Consider the following 15,161-nt stretch of genomic DNA (forward strand, 5'->3'; position numbering starts at 1 on the left):
CCACGCCTCCGTCTCCGTCGCCGCCCCCGCGCCTCCGTCTCCATCGCCGCCCCCGCGCCTCCTCGGACACCCTCGGACGCCCACCGATTTCCTCCGCCTCGGCCACCATCGCCACCGCTCGACGCCGAATTCGCGCCGCCTCGACTAGCTCCGGCTACCCCGAGTCGCCCTCGACCTCCCCAGTGAGCACCCGAGCCGCTTCCCCCTCTTCCCCCTCTTGATTTCCTTCTGATGTGTTCTAGGGTTAGGGGTTGGCAAATTTTGGACAAGAAAAGGGGTTAGAGAATTAAGTAGCTAGGGTTGGGGAATTAAGTAGCTAAGGAGATTACGTTTAGAGCATCAATGATGGGTGTTGATATACCTTTGGATAATTTTGATTTTATTCATGTTCTCAAGGAATTGGAATTATCCAGGGAACAAATTAGTAAGAAAACTGAACACTGTTTAGATATTCATGACTCGAATGGAAATGTTGCCTCCCTGTGTCTAAGTTGGCATGATACTGTAGTGGAAGAGGAGGAGAAATTTACTGTTGTTTCTAGAAGAGAGAAAAATTCTCCTGCTAAGAGAAATGTCACTATTTCTTCTCTTCCCTCCTCTTCTATACCTTGTACTAGAGGTCAGCAAAAGAAAATCAGTTCTACTTTGCCCCCTAGTAGATCTGGATACTATTTCTGTTAGGAGATGGTGTTATATTAAGATGCATATATTGTTATGTTACGCAAATTGTATCATCTTGCCACTTAAGTCAGCCTTCCCTTTAAGAAGAAAATTCAGTTAGGAGCTACTGTTAGGAGCTACTGTCAAAAACTTGAGCTACTGTCAAAAAATTCAGTTAGGTATAGTTAGGAGCTACTGTCAAAAACTTGAGCTACTGTCAAAAAAATCAGTTAGGTACAGTTAGCATCATGTAAGAAAATGGCCATAATGTGCCCTGATAATGATGTATTTTGTCATAAAAATATATAGTGGACTGCCATGATAATGACATGCTGCTAGTAGTTACTTCCACCATGAGTTTCATTAACAGCAAGTCAGTTTTGTTTATAGTTGAAAGTAAGTGTGTGGTTTGAAAATCAAACAGAAATGTGTCGTGATGAATTTGCAGGTACCCCGAGAGGCCCTTGAGTCTGCCGGAATGTCGATTAACTTCCGTTCCGGCAAATTCGGGTACTCCATATGTCCTATTTTCAGCAAAGGTCATGCTGAAATTTTCCGTGAATTTTAGCATGACTTTGCTAAAAATAGGACATATGGGGTACTTGCGACTAATGCATGGGCCGGGGTATCGTAGTACTTAGTTAAGTAGGATCAACTGCCCCGCCATTCTTGCTGCATTAAACCATAGGTGGCAATAGAGCCAAGTGATTAGGCCCAACTTAGAATTCTCCTTAGCATCGATAAACCCTAGATGATAAACCCAACATAGGTGGCAATAGAGCCAAGTGATTAGTGCCAAGTGATTAGGCCCAACCTAGGGTGCCTCGGCATCGATAAACCCTAAATGATGAAAACTTAACTTGGCTTCTATAGGGTGCCTCGGTGTCGATGAGAACCTAAATGATGTACGCTTAGGCTTTTAGGGTGCCTCGGTGTCGACAAAACCTAAATGATGAAAGCTTAGGCTTTTAGGGTGCCTCAACGTCGACAAACCCTAAATGATAAAACCTTGGCTTTTAGGGTGCCTCGGTGTCGATAAGAACCTAAATGATGAAAGCTTAGGCTTTTAGGGTGCCTCAGCGTCGACAAACCCTAAATGATAAAAGCTTAGCCTTTAGGATGCCTCGGTGTCGACAAACCCTAAATGATGTAGTTTTGAATTATGAACGTAGGATATGTCGTCATCATCATCGGACGATGAAAGTCTCCCGGCGGAGTGCGACTGGTGCCACGACGATCGAGATCTGTGCGACATGCCTCACCTGGACGATGATCGGCGCTTCGGCATTAAGCTTGAGGAGACCTTCTAAGTTGAAATAGTACACAACGACGACAAGCGTTATTTTCATAATTAAGTATGACTTCAACTATTTCAACGTGTAATTTTCATCTTTTACAATTCGAGTATAGCTTATCCCATGCCATGCAAGACGCTATGTCTTGGAGAGGATGGATTTTGAAGACCATGAAATTTCTGAAACAAAGAAAATTCACCTAAGGACTCATCACGATGTGGACTTTGAAGTAAATCTATATAATTCTGAGAGCGTAACCCATTTTGGTTGCAAAAATTGGGAAGCATTTTGCAAGATGTATGGTTTTGATGAGGGTATGCTTATCACCATGGATCTTGGTAATCCTGACATCAACCAAGACAATATGGACATTTGGGTCCTTGTTGATACGCCTCCAGTTCTACCGCTATGTGAGTTTCTCAAACATAGTTATTAGCTAATTTATATTGTTTATTTCAAAATAGTTGACAACTTATTTCCATTGACAACTTATTTTTATTGTTCAAATAATGTGCGGGAGATGGTACAAAACCCACTACACCGATGGCTCCGAATTAACAACTTACAAGGAGAAAAATCATCTGGTCGGATTTTGTACTGACATTGAGAATTACATTATCCACAAACAAACTCCTCAACATTATGGTAAATACGTGTACTAGTGCATGTGTTCAACTACGGTAACTACCATGGAGATACCCTGGTAAGATTTTTACTATTACGACATCCGTGCATCTTTTGCATACTTCTAAAACTAGTACATCATTGCTAACTATGAAGTTATTACTATGTTTTTCAACAGATAATCCCAGAGAATTGTGTGCCTCATATGATGTATCAGAAAGGTAGTGTTAATGTTTTGAACATACAGCCAGGTCGTCCTACGAATCTCAACTGTCCATACGAGATTTCTAAAAGAAGTGGAGACATGAAAATCAAAGGATGGAAAAAATGTATAGACGGTCGTAAGGAGCTTCTTGAAAGCAAAAGGAAGCGAAGCGCAAGAATTGGAGACATGATGTTCTCCATTCTCCATAATGGAGAGTCAAGGTCTATATTGTTTTATGCTATTTTAGCTTAAATAGGATATTTAGGTCCTGCCTAATACTGATGATCATGTACTAAGAACAATTAAGTAGGGTTGGTTCGATGACTATCAAGATGATGATCGTATGAATTGTTATGAATAACGAGTAGAAGTTGTATGATGATGATTACTAGGACTTGTTAGGATTAGTATTACTTCTGACAAACTCGATACTCGCAGTCTCGAGAATTGTAATGTTTTATCTTTGTTCGGTCTTTTGAATTCGGAGACTAATATGATGAATTGTATTCGGAGACTAATCTTCTATTGTATTCGATGAATCTGTTGTTGCTGTGTGCTACTATCTATATTCTGTCAAATAATATATTTTGTAACCTGTGCAAAAATCAGAAAAATAAGAAAACCCTAATATTCATACTAATGGCGCATCACTACAGAGTGCGCCATTAGTATGCCAAGTATACTAATGGCGCATCCATCCGCAGTGCGCCATTAGTATGCCAAAGCACATTGTTAAATATGGCCCTGGGAGGCATACTAATGGCGCATGGTGTTATATACTAATGGCGCACTGGGTGGTGCGCCATTAGTATACCAGATACTAATGGCGCACCAGTGGTGCGCCATTAGTAATAAATACTAATGGCGTGATACTAATGGCGCACCAGTGATGCGCCATTAGTAGGCAAAACTGGTGCGCCATTAGTAGGCCTTTTCCTAGTAGTGCTCATGTCTATGGTCAGGAAACATAACCATCATTGATTCAACGAGCTAGTCAAGTAGAGGTATACTAGTGACACTCTGTTTGTCTATGTATTCACACATGTACTAAGTTTATTTATCATGATATAAGGAAATATAAATAACAACTTTACTATTGCCTCTAGGGCCTATTTCCTTCAACTAGATGGCTATAAAGATGCACTACAGGTATCTTGGGTTGGCACGAATCGAGACTGGGATTTGTGTTGGGTTTCGTAGTAATTTCAAAAAATTTCCTACGCACACGCAAGATCATGTGATGCATAGCAACGAGGGGAGAGTATTGTCTACGTACCCAACGCAGACCGACTGCGGAAGCGATGACACGACGTAGAGGAAGTAGTCGTACGTCTTCTCGATCCAACCGATCAAGCACCGAAACTACGGCACCTCCGAGTTCGAGCACACGTTCAGCTCGATGACGATCCCCGGACTCCGATCCAGCAAAGTGTCGGGGAAGAGTTTCGTCAGCACGACGGCGTGGTGACGATCTTGATGAACTACAGCAGCAGGGCTTCACCTAAACTCCGCTACAGTATTATCGAGGAATATGGTGGCAGGGGGCACCGCACACGGCTAAGGAATAGATCACGTGGATCAACTTGTGTCAACTTGTGTGTTTTGGGGTGCCTCTACCTTAGTATATAAAGGAGCCAAGGGGGGAGAGGGGCGCCGGCCAGGGAGGAGGGCGCAGGAGGAGTCCTACTCCTACCGGGAGTAGGACCCCCCCCCCCCAATCCTATTCCAACTAGGATTCCCAAGGGGGAAAGAGGGAGAGGGGTGGCCGGCCACCTCTCCTAGTCCTAATAGGACTAGGGGAAGGGGGGAGGCGCGCAGCCCCCTTGGGCTGCCCCTTTCTCCTTTCCACTAAGGCCCATGATGGCCCATATGGTTCCCGGGGGGTTCCGGTAACCCTCTCGGTAACCCGGTAAAATCCCGATTTCACCCGGAACACTTCCGATGTCCAAACATAGGCTTCCAATATATCAATCTTTATGTCTCGACCATTTCGAGACTCCTCGTCATTTCCGTGATCACATCCGGGACTCCGAACAACCTTCGGTACATCAAAATGCATAAACTCATAATATAACTGTCATCGTAACCTTAAGCGTGCGGACCCTACGGGTTCGAGAACAATGTAGACATGACCGAGACACGTCTCCGGTCAATAACCAATAGCGGGACCTGGATGCCCATATTGGCTGCTACATATTCTACGAAGATCTTTATCGGTCAGACCGCATAACAACATATGTTGTTCCCTTTGTCATCGGTATGTTACTTGCCCGAGATTCGATCGTAGGTATCCAATACCTAGTTCAATCTCGTTACCGGCAAGTCTCTTTACTCGTTCCGTAATACATCATCTCACAACTAACATATTAGTTGTAATGCTTGCAAGGCTTATGTGATGTGTATTACCGAGAGGGCCCAGAGATACCTCTCCGGCAATCGGAGTGACAAATCCTAATCTCGAAATACGCCAAGACAACATCGACCATTGGAGACACCTGTAGTACTCCTTTATAATCACCCAGTTACGTTGTGACGTTTGGTAGTACCCAAAGTGTTCCTCTGGTAAACGGGAGTTGCATAATCTCATAGTCATAGGAACATGTATAAGTCATGAAGAAAGCAATAGCAACATACTAAACGATCGAGTGCTAAGCTAATGGAATGGGTCATGTCAATCAGATCATTCTACTAATGATGTGACCTCGTTAATCAAATAACAACTCATTGTTCATGGTTAGGAAACATAACCATCTTTGATTAACGAGCTAGTCAAGTAGAGGCATACTAGTGACACTCTGTTTGTCTATGTATTCACACATGTATTATGTTTCCGGTAAATACAATTCTAGCATGAATAATAAACATTTATCATGATTATAAGGAAATAAATAATAACTTTGTTATTGCCTCTAGGGCATATTTCCTTCAGTCTCCCACTTGCACTAGAGTCTATAATCTAGATTACACTCTAATGATTCTAACACCCATGGAGCCTTGGTGCTGATCATGTTTTGCTCGTGGAAGAGGCTTAGTCAACGGGTCTGCAACATTCAGATCCGTATGTATCTTGCAAATCTCTATGTCTCCCGCCTGGACTAGATCCCGGATGGAGTTGAAGCGTCTCTTGATGTGGTTGGTCCTTTTGTGAAATCTGGATTCCTTTGCCAAGGCAATTGCACCAGTATTGTCACAAAAGATTTTCATTGGACCCGACGCACTAGGTATGACACCTAGATCGGATATGAACTCCTTCATCCAGACTCCTTCATTTGCTGCTTCCGAAGCAGCTATGTATTCCGCTTCACATGTAGATCCCGCTACGACGCTTTGTTTAGAACTGCACCAACTGACAGCTCCACCGTTTAATGTAAACATGTATCCGGTTTGCGATTTAGAATCGTCCGATTCAGTGTCAAAGCTTGCATCAACGTAACCTTTTACGATGAGTTCTTTGTCACCTCCATATATGAGAAACATATCCTTAGTCCTTTTCAGGTATTTCAGGATGTTCTTGACCGCTGTCCAGTGATCCACTCCTGGACTACTTTGGTACCTCCCTGCTAAACTTATAGCAAGGCATACATCAGGTCTGGTACACAACATTGCATACATGATAGATCCTATAGCTGATGCATAGGGAACATCTTTCATATTCTCTCTATCTTCTGCAGTGGTCGGGCATTGAGTCTTACTCAATTTCACACCTTGTAACACAGGCAAGAACCCTTTCTTCGCTTGATCCATTTTGAACTTCTTCAAAATTTTGTCAAGGTATGTGCTTTGTGAAAGTCCAATTAAGCGTTTTGATCTATCTCTATAGATCTTAATGCCTAATATGTAAGCAGCTTCACCGAGGTCTTTCATTGAAAAACTTTTATTCAAGTATCCCTTTATGCTATCCAGAAATTCTATATCATTTCCAATCAGTAATATGTCATCCACATATAATATCAGAAATGCTACAGAGCTCCCACTCACTTTCTTGTAAATACAGGCTTCTCCGAAAGTCTGTATAAAACCAAATGCTTTGATCACACTATCAAAACGTTTATTCCAACTCCGAGAGGCTTGCACCAGTCCATAAATGGATCGCTGGAGCTTGCACACTTTGTTAGCTCCCTTTGGATCGACAAAATCTTCCGGTTGCATCATATACAACTCTTCTTCCAGAAATCCATTCAGGAATGCAGTTTTGACATCCATCTGCCAAATTTCATAATCATAAAATGCGGCAACCGCTAACATGATTCGGATGGACTTAAGCATCGCTACGGGTGAGAAGGTCTCATCGTAGTCAATCCCTTGAACTTGCCGAAAACCTTTTGCGACAAGTCGAGCTTTGTAGACAGTAACATTACCATCAGCGTCAGTCTTCTTCTTTAAAGATCCATTTATTCTCAATTGCTTGCCGATCATCGGGCAAGTCAACCAAAGTCCATACTTTGTTCTCATACATGGATCCCATCTCAGATTTCATGGCTTCAAGCCACTTTGCGGAATCTGGGCTCACCATCGCTTCTTCATAGTTCGTAGGTTCATCATGATCTAGTAGCATGACTTCCAGAACAGGATTACCGTACCACTCTGGCGCGGATCTTACTCTGGTTGATCTACGAGGTTCAGTAGTATCTTGATCTGAAGTTTCATGATCATTATCATTGGCTTCCTCACTAACTGGTGTAGGTGTCACTGAAACAGTTTTCTGTGATGAACTACTTTCCAGTAAGGGAGCAGGTACAGTTACCTCGTCAAGTTCTACTTTCCTCCCACTCACTTCTTTCGAGAGAAACTCCTTCTCTAGAAATGATCCATTCTTAGCAACGAATGTCTTGCCTTCGGATCTGTGATAGAAGGTGTACCCAACAGTTTCCTTTGGGTATCCTATGAAGACACATTTCTCCGATTTGGGTTCGAGCTTATCAGGTTGAAGTTTTTTCACATAAGCATCACAGCCCCAAACTTTAAGAAACGACAACTTTGGTTTCTTGCCAAACCACAGTTCATAAGGCGTCGTCTCAACGGATTTTGATGGTGCCCTATTTAACGTGAATGCGGCCGTCTCTATAGCATAACCCCAAAACGATAGCGGTAAGTCGGTAAGAAACATCATAGATCGCACCATATCTAGTAAAGTACGATTACGACGTTCGGACACACCATTACGCTGTGGTGTTCCGGGTGGCGTGAGTTGCGAAACTATTCCACAGTTTTTCAAATGTACACCAAACTCGTAACTCAAATATTCTCCTCCACGATCAGATCGTAGAAACTTTATTTTCTTGTTACGATGATTTTCAACTTCACTCTGAAATTCTTTGAACTTTTCAAATGTTTCAGACTTATGTTTCATTAAGTAGACATACCCATATCTTCTTAAATCATCTGTGAAGGTGAGAAAATAACGATATCCGCCACGAGCCTCAATATTCATTGGACCGCACACATCGGTATGTATGATTTCCAACAAATCTGTTGCTCTCTCCATAGAACCGGAGAACGGTGTTTTGGTCATCTTACCCATGAGGCACGGTTCGCAAGTACCAAGCGATTCATAATCAAGTGGTTCCAAAAGTCCATCAGTATGGAGTTTCTTCATGCGCTTTACACCGATATGACCTAAACGACAGTGCCACAAATAAGTTGCACTTTCATTATCAACTCTGCATCTTTTGGTTTCAACATTATAAATATGTGTATAACTACTATCGAGATCTAATAAGAATAGACCACTCTTTAAGGGTGCATGACCATAAAAGATATTACTCATATAAATAGAACAACCATTATTCTCTGATTTAAATGAATAACCGTCTCGCATTAAACAAGATCCAGATATAATGTTCATGCTCAACGCTGGCACCAAATAACAATTATTTAGGTCTAATATTAATCCCGAAGGTAGATGTAGAGGTAGTGTGCCGACCGCGATCACATCGACTTTGGAACCGTTTCCCACGCGCATCGTCACCTCGTCCTTTGCCAGTGCTCGCTTATTCCGTAGTCCCTGTTTCGAGTTGCAAATATTAGCAACAGAACCAGTATCAAATACCCAGGTGCTACTGCGAGCTCTAGTAAGGTACACATCAATAACATGTATATCACATATACCTTTGTTCACCTTGCCATCCTTCTTATCCGCCAAATACTTGGGGCAGTTCTGCTTCCAGTGACCAGTCTGCTTGCAGTAGAAGCACTCAGTTTCAGGCTTAGGTCCAGACTTGGGTTTCTTCTCTTGAGCAGCAACTTGCTTGCCGTTCTTCTTGAAGTTCGCCTTCTTCTTCCCTTTTCCCTTTTTCTTGAAACTAGTGGTTTTGTTAACCATCAACACTTGATGCTCCTTCTTGATTTCTACCTCCGCAGCTTTCAGCATTGCGAAGAGCTCGGGAATAGTCTTGTTCATCCCTTGCATATTATAGTTCATCACGAAGCTCTTGTAGCTTGGTGGCAGTGATTGGAGAATTCTGTCGATGACGCAATCATCCGGAAGATTAACTCCCAATTGAATCAAGTGATTATTATACCCAGACATTTTGAGTATATGCTCACTGACAGAACTGTTCTCCTCCATCTTGCAGCTATAGAACTTATTGGAGACTTCATATCTCTCAATCCGGGCATTTGCTTGAAATATTAACTTCAACTCCTGGAACATCTCATATGCTCCATGACGTTCAAAACGTCGTTGAAGTCCCGATTCTAAGCCGTAAAGCATGGCACACTGAACTATCGAGTAGTCATCAGCTTTGCTCTGCCAGACGTTCATAACATCTGGCGTTGCTCCAGCAGCAGGCCTGGCACCCAGCGGTGCTTCCAGGACGTAATTCTTCTGTGCAGCAATGAGGATAATCCTCAAGTTATGGACCCAGTCCGTGTAATTGCTACCATCATCTTTCAACTTTGCTTTCTCAAGGAACGCTTAAAATTCAACGGAACAACAGCACGAGCCATCTATCTACAATCAACATAAACAAGCAAGATACTATCAGGTACTAAGTTCATGATAAATTTAAGTTCAATTAATCATATTACTTAGGAACTCCCACTTAGATAGACATCCCTCTAATCTTCTAAGTGATTACGTGATCCAAATCAACTAAACCATGACCGATCATCACGTGAGATGGAGTAGTTTTCAATGGTGAACATCGTTTATGTTGATCATATCTACTATATGATTCACGCTCGACCTTTCGGTCTCCGTGTTCCGAGGCCATATCTGCATATGCTAGGCTCGTCAAGTTTAACCTGAGTATTCTGCGTGTGCAAAAACTGGCTTGCACCCGTTGTAGATGGACGTAGAGCTTATCACACCCGATCATCACGTGGTGTCTGGGCACGACGAACTTTGGCAACGGTGCATACTCAGGGAGAACACTTCTTGATAATTTAGTGAGAGATCATCTTATAATGCTACCGTCAATCAAAGCAAGATAAGATGCATAAAAAGATAAACATCACATGCAATCAATATAAGTGATATGATATGGCCATCATCATCTTGTGCTTGTGATCTCCATCTCCGAAGCACCGTCATGATCACCATCGTCACCGGCGCGACACCTTGATCTCCATCGTAGCATCGTTGTCGTCTTGCCAATCTTATGCTTTCACGACTATCACTACCATTTAGTAATAAAGTAAAGCATTACATCGCGATTGCATTGCATACAATAAAGCGACAACCATATGGCTCCTGCCAGTTGCCGATAACTTGGTTACAAAACATGATCATCTCATACAATAAAATTCAGCATCATGCCTTGACCATATCACATCACAACATGCCCTGCAAAAACAAGTTAGACGTCCTCTACTTTGTTGTTGCATGTTTTACGTGGCTGCTACGGGCTTAAGTAAGAACCAATCTCACCTACGCATCAAAACCACAACGATAGTTTGTCAAATAGACTCCGTTTTAACCTTCGCAAGGACCGGGCGTAGCCATACTTGGTTCAACTAAAGTTGGAGAGACAGTCGCCCGCAAGCCATCTCTGTGCAAAGCACGTCGAGGGAACCGGTCTCGCGTAAGCGTACGCGTAAGGTTGGTCTGGGTCGTCTCGTCCAACAATACCGCCGAACCAAAATATGACATGCTGGTAGGCAGTATGACTTGTATCGTCCACAACTTACTTGTGTTATACTCGTGCATATAACATCAACATCAATAACCAGGCTCTGATACCACTGTTGGGTTTCGTAGTAATTTCAAAAATTTCCTACGCGCACACAGGATCATGTGATGCATAGCAACGAGAGGAGAGTGTTGTCTACGTACCCAACGCAGACCGACTGCGGAAGCGATGACACGACGTAGAGGAAGTAGTCGTACGTCTTCACGATCCAACCGATCAAGCACCGAAACTACGGCACCTCCGAGTTCGAGCACACGTTCAGCTCGATGACGATCCCCGGACTCCGATCCAGCAAAGTGTCGGGGAAGAGTTTCGTCAGCACGACGGCGTGGTGACGATCTTGATGAACTACAGCAGCAGGGCTTCGCCTAAACTCCGCTACAGTATTATCGAGGAATATGGTGGCAGGGGGCACCGCACATGGCTAAGGAATCGATCACGTGGATCAACTTGTGTCAACTTGTGTGTTTAGAGGTGCCCCTGCCTCCGTATATAAAGGAGGAGAGGAGGGGAGGCTGGCCGGCCAAAGAGGGAGGCGCAGGAGAGTCCTACTCCCTCTGGGAGTAGGATTCCTCCCCCCAATCCTAGTCCAACTAGGATTCCTCGGAGGGGAAGGGAGAGAGGGGGGCCGGCCACCTTCTCCTAGTCCTAATAGGACTAGGGGAGGGGAAAGAGGCGCAGCCACCTTGGGCTGCCCCTTTCTCCTTTCCACTAAGGCCCATGATGGCCCATATGGCTCCCGGGGGGTTCCGGTAACCTCCCGGTAACCCGGTAAAATCCCGATTTCACCCGGAACACTTCCGATTTCCAAACATAGGCTTCCAATATATCAATCTTTACGTCTCGACCATTTCGAGACTCCTGTGGCAGTGATTGGAGAATTCTGTCAATGACGCAATCATCTGGAAGATTAACTCCCAATTGAATCAAGTGATTATTATACCCAGACATTTTGAGTATATGCTCACTGACAGAACTGTTCTCTTCCATCTTGCAGCTATAGAACTTATTGGAGACTTCATATCTCTCAATCCGGGCATTTGCTTGAAATATTAACTTCAACTCCTGGAACATCTCATATGCTCCATGACGTTCAAAACGTCGTTGAAGTCCCGATTCTAAGCCGTAAAGCATGGCACACTGAACTATCGAGTAGTCATCAGCTTTGCTCTGCCAGACGTTCATAACATCTGGCGTTGCTCCAGCAGCAGGCCTGGCACCCAGCGGTGCTTCCAGGACGTAATTCTTCTGTGCAGCAATGAGGATAATCCTCAAGTTACGGACCCAGTCCGTGTAATTGCTACCATCATCTTTCAACTTTGCTTTCTCAAGGAACGCATTAAAATTCAACGGAACAACAGCACGAGCCATCTATCTACAATCAACATAAACAAGCAAGATACTATCAGGTACTAAGTTTATGATAAATTTAAGTTCAATTAATCATATTACTTAGGAACTCCCACTTAGATAGACATCCCTCTAATCTTCTAAGTGATTACGTGATCCAAATCAACTAAACCATGACCGATCATCACGTGAGATGGAGTAGTTTTCAATGGTGAACATCATTTATGTTGATCATATCTACTATATGATTCACGCTCGACCTTTCGGTCTCCGTGTTCCGAGGCCATATCTGCATATGCTAGGCTCGTCAAGTTTAACCTGAGTATTCTGCGTGTGCAAAAACTGGCTTGCACCCGTTGTAGATGGACGTAGAGCTTATCACACCCGATCATCACGTGGTGTCTGGGCACGACGAACTTTGGCAACGGTGCATACTCAGGGAGAACACTTCTTGATAATTTAGTGAGAGATCATCTTATAATGCTACCGTCAATCAAAGCAAGATAAGATGCATAAAAAGATAAACATCACATGCAATCAATATAAGTGATATGATATGGCCATCATCATCTTGTGCTTGTGATCTTCATCTCCGAAGCACCGTCATGATCACCATCGTCACCGGCGCGACACCTTGATCTCCATCGTAGCATCGTTGTCGTCTTGCCAATCTTATGCTTTCACGACTATCACTACCGTTTAGTAATAAAGTAAAGCATTACATCGCGATTGCATTGCATACAATAAAGCGACAACCATATGGCTCCTGCCAGTTGCCGATAACTTGGTTACAAAACATGATCATCTCATACAATAAAATTCAGCATCATGCCTTGACCATATCACATCACAACATGCCCTGCAAAAACAAGTTAGACGTCCTCTACTTTGTTGTTGCATGTTTTACGTGGCTGCTACGGGCTTAAGTAAGAACCAATCTCACCTACGCATCAAAACCACAACGATAGTTTGTCAAATAGACTCCGTTTTAACCTTCGCAAGGACCGGGCGTAGCCATACTTGGTTCAACTAAAGTTGGAGAGACAGTCGCCTGCAAGCCATCTCTGTGCAAAGCACGTCGAGGGAACCGGTCTCGCGTAAGCATACGCGTAAGGTTGGTCTGGGTCGTCTCGTCCAACAATACCGCCGAACCAAAGTATGACATGCTGGTAGGCAGTATGACTTGTATCGTCCACAACTCACTTGTGTTCTACTCGTGCATATAACATCAACATCAATAACCTAGGCTCTGATACCACTGTTGGGTTTCGTAGTAATTTCAAAAAATTTCCTACGCACACGCAAGATCATGTGATGCATAGCAACGAGGGGAGAGTATTGTCTACGTACCCAACGCAGACCGACTGCGGAAGCGATGACACGATGTAGAGGAAGTAGTCGTACGTCTTCTCGATCCAACCGATCAAGCACCGAAACTACGGCACCTCCGAGTTCGAGCACACGTTCAGCTTGATGACGATCCCCGGACTCCGATCCAGCAAAGTGTCGGGGAAGAGTTTCGTCAGCACGACGGCGTGGTGACGATCTTGATGAACTACAGCAGCAGGGCTTCACCTAAACTCCGCTACAGTATTATCGAGGAATATGGTGGCAGGGGGCACCGCACACGGCTAAGGAATAGATCACGTGGATCAACTTGTGTCAACTTGTGTGTTTTGGGGTGCCTCTACCTCAGTATATAAAGGAGCCAAGGGGGGAGAGGGGTGCCGGCCAGGGAGGAGGGCGCAGGAGGAGTCCTACTCCTACCGGGAGTAGGACTCCCCCCCAATCCTATTCCAACTAGGATTCCCAAGGGGGAAAGAGGGAGAGGGGTGGCCGGCCACCTCTCCTAGTCCTAATAGGACTAGGGGAAGGGGGGAGGCGCGCAGCCCCCTTGGGCTGCCCCTTTCTCCTTTCCACTAAGGCCCATGATGGCCCATATGGTTCCCGGGGGGTTCCGGTAACCCTCTCGGTAACCCGGTAAAATCCCGATTTCACCCGGAACACTTCCGATGTCCAAACATAGGCTTCCAATATATCAATCTTTATGTCTCGACCATTTCGAGACTCCTCGTCATTTCCGTGATCACATCCGGGACTCCGAACAACCTTCGGTACATCAAAATGCATAAACTCATAATATAACTGTCATCGTAACCTTAAGCGTGCGGACCCTACGGGTTCGAGAACAATGTAGACATGACCGAGACACGTCTCCGGTCAATAACCAATAGCGGGACCTGGATGCCCATATTGGCTCCTACATATTCTACGAATATCTTTATCGGTCAGACCGCATAACAACATACGTTGTTCCCTTTGTCATCGGTATGTTACTTGCCCGAGATTCGATCGTCGGTATCCAATACCTAGTTCAATCTCGTTACCGGCAAGTCTCTTTACTCGTTCCGTAATACATCATCTCACAACTAACATATTAGTTGTAATGCTTGCAAGGCTTATGTGATGTGTATTACCGAGGGGGCCCAGAGATACCTCTCCGACAATCGGAGTGACAAATCCTAATCTCGAAATACGCCAACCCAACATCGACCATTGGAGACACCTGTAGTACTCCTTTATAATCACCCATTTACGTTGTGACGTTTGGTAGTACCCAAAGTGTTCCTCCGGTAAACGGGAGTTGCATAATCTCATAGTCGTAGGAACATGTATAAGTCATGAAGAAAGCAATAGCAACATACTAAACGATCAGGTGCTAAGCTAATGGAATGGGTCATGTCAATCAGATCATTCTACTAATGATGTGACCTCGTTAATCAAATAACAACTCATTGTTCATGGTTAGGAAACATAACCATCTTTGATTAACGAGCTAGTCAAGTAGAGGCATACTAGTGACACTCTGTTTGTCTATGTATTCACACATGTATT

This window comes from Triticum dicoccoides, chromosome 1A (assembly GCF_002162155.2).
Source record: "Triticum dicoccoides isolate Atlit2015 ecotype Zavitan chromosome 1A, WEW_v2.0, whole genome shotgun sequence".
NCBI lineage: Eukaryota > Viridiplantae > Streptophyta > Magnoliopsida > Poales > Poaceae > Triticum > Triticum dicoccoides.